The 3122-nt window shown below is 38.9% G+C and overlaps 1 non-coding gene across 1 annotated transcript; it reads left to right on the top strand.

Annotated features, from left to right (window-relative positions):
- The first annotated feature begins 2266 nt into the window (after positions 1-2266).
- Positions 2267-2375, top strand: LOC141650299 (small nucleolar RNA R71). The gene has a single exon (XR_012546340.1). It is a non-coding gene; the product is annotated as a small nucleolar RNA R71 (small nucleolar RNA).
- The last annotated feature ends 747 nt before the right edge of the window (positions 2376-3122 follow it).

Raw genomic sequence — 3122 nt, 5'->3', positions numbered from 1 at the left:
GTGAATACAATGCATACAAAAGTCAGGACTAATACCTTGTAAATCATCAATGCTATACCCAATAGCCTTTTTATGAGTTCTCAAAATAGTCAACAAAGCAGAAAGTTGACCTTCAGTTAGGCTAGCATTGACAATTACTGGGTTTAATTCACAGTCATTAAGAAATTCATACTTAAGATGAGAGGGAAGGGGTTTCAGTTCAGGTTTATTTAACTCAGTTACCTTAGGTGAGACACCTAAACTGTATACCTTTTGATGTGGGCATTCCTCTCTAGTTAGCAATTTATCAATCTCATGAACTTCTGGACTCCATGAACCCATCTGAGCAGCTGAATCAGAAACAAGGGCAATCTCCAGAGGATCCGTGTCTAAACACATAGAAAGACACTCATCAATAGTGAAATCAACAACATCAATACTATGATAAGTTTCCTCTATCATGGGATGTTTTAAAGCCTTCTCTGAGTTAAAAACAATTGTATCATCTGCCACAGCCAAAGTCTGTCTCCCTTGCCTAACATCTATAACCGCCCCCGCTGTGTGAAGGAATGGTCTACCCAAGATGATAGGAATTTGGTTGTCCTCAGCCATGTCTAAAACAAAAACATCTACGGGAATGAAGAATTTCCCAATTCGAACGGGAACATCCTCCAATGCCCCCAATGGGTGTTTAACAGATTTATTAGCCATCTGCAAAGTCATATTAGTAACAATTATTGTACCCATTTTTAATTTCTTACAAATAGAATACGGCATGACACTCACGCTAGCTCCTAAATAACAAAGAGCTTTACTAATAGCAAGATGACCAATATAAAAAGGGATAGAAAAACTCCTTAGATCCTTTAGCTTAGGTGGTGAATTAACTTGCAACATGGCGCTGCACTTTTGAGTATAAGAAATGGTTTTCACCGCATCAAAGGATCGTTTCCTTGTCAAAATCTCCTTCATAAACTTCGCGTCAGCTAGAACTTGAGTAATCAATTCAGTGAAAGGAACACTTACCTGTAGGCTCTTCACTAGCTCCATAAATTTACCAAACTGCTTATCCATCTTAGATTTTTGTTGACAATGAGGAAAAGGTAGTGCAATAGTAATCGGCTCGGCTTCCTTTGCTTTAGAATCACTTTTTGAAACACGGTCATCTGCCAGGGAGGATCCTCGATCGAGCACATAAGTTCGACGATCGAGCCTGGGGTCATTCGATCGAGGAACCTTAGCAGATTCGCCTTTTTTATTTTTTTCTCTTTTATTCTCAGCTCGTGTTCCAACTTCGTCAGCTTATTTTTCATCATCACTTAGCTCCAAATTACCCAATCCTTTAGGATGCATATAAGGTACCTCATTATCATTAGTGGGCAGTTCTTCTTCATGGCTTGGCAACTCCGGATTTGCATATGTGGTACCGCTCCTCAATTGAATGACATTAGCTTGCTCGTGAGCTTTCTTACCTTGAGAAGGAAGACCTTCGGGCTGTTTTGATGGGTTTTGTATTGCCATCTGAGCCACCTGAGTATCTAGCATCTTATTATGGGCAATCAGCTCGGAAATTTGAGCCGTCGGCTTTTGCTGCATTGACAAAGTTTGTTGCAAAAGATTGCGCAACTCTGCCATCTCATTGTTTGGAGCTTGTTGAGGAGTTTGTTGAGAAGGTTGTTGATATTGATTGTTAAACTGTTGACCTCCTTGATTCTGCCTTTGATATCCTTCTTGTGGTTGATTACCATGATTGTTAGGAGGTATATAAGTATTCTTTTGTGGTTGTTGCTGCTGCGGATTTTGCACATTCTGACTAGACCATTGGAGGAAAGGATGCTCCTTTGTTCTTTCATTGTAAAAGTTAGAGAAAGGTGTGCCTTGTGTACCTTGTCTGTAAGACTGAAAAGCATGAATCTGCTCCAATGTGCTCAAACACTCAGCTGCATTGTGACCATCTAATCCACATCTAGCACAAGACTCCTCTTGTTGTTGACTCATAGCATGAACCCTCTCTCTATTACCCAATGATTGGGTAGTCTTCATCTCAGCAATTTGGGCAAAAAGAGCATCCAGCTGTGCCGCAATTCCACTATCTCCCCCACTTCCACGGACACTTCCCCTTGGATTGCCATACTTTGTAGTATGAGTAGAAATCTGATCAATTAGTTTCCATGCGCCATCAGATGTAGTGTTGTCCTGAAATCTCCCATTAGCTAAAGAGTCTAATAAAGCACGATGATCATCATATAACCCATTATAAAATTGGTTACAAAGAAACCACTTCTCAAAACCATGATGGGGGACCGAACACACTAATCTTTTGAAGCGAACCCACGCTTCATTCAAATCTTCTGTGGCCGTCTGTTTAAAGCTAGTAATCTGATTTCTCAAAGCATTGGTCTTCTGTGGTGGAAAGTACCTCCTATAGAAAGCAAGAGTTAGAGTATTCCAGTCGGTTACTCCCTGATCAGCCATATCCAAGTCTCTCAACCATTCTGTAGCTTCATCCTTCAGAGAAAAGGGAAAGAGCACCTGCTTCACCTGATCTTGTGTCACTCCAGCTGTTAAAGGGATAGAACAGCAATAAGTGACAAATTTCTCGATATATGTCGCAGGATCTTTAGCAGCTGCTCCTCCAAATAAATTCTGCTCCACCAAATTGATGTAAGATGGACGAATTTTGAAGGTGCCATTTGAAGGAAAAGTAGATCTATATACTTACATATTCATATATGTTATAATTTAATTTGTCATAAAATTAATTAATGATCTTATGCATGCAAACAAATAAACAAAATAAGGAAGAAACATGCATTCTTACATTGGATTTTCGTTTTATAGGGCACAAGAGAGATCACCTTTCTCTCTTGTTCTTGAGCTTTCCTTTTGGATGAACAAAGACCCAAGTGTAGGATCTCTCCCAAGGATTTATACCCAAGGCTTACTCTTAATTAAAATTAATATTATAGTTACTAGTACAATATTAATCTTGTAGAAAAATGACCCAAAAATATTATAAGACACTTAATATTTTCGGTTTTGGGAGGAAGAAGAAGAGAGCTTTTTGTCTCTCTAGAATTCTTATTTTTGGATGAGTAAAGAATGAATTGCACTAACTACATTTTTAGTGTATTATTAGGTAA

Source organism: Silene latifolia, chromosome 3 (genome assembly GCF_048544455.1).
Source record: "Silene latifolia isolate original U9 population chromosome 3, ASM4854445v1, whole genome shotgun sequence".
NCBI lineage: Eukaryota > Viridiplantae > Streptophyta > Magnoliopsida > Caryophyllales > Caryophyllaceae > Silene > Silene latifolia.
The sequence above is the reverse complement of the archived record's forward strand: the minus strand, read 5'-3'. Positions and strand labels throughout refer to the sequence as shown.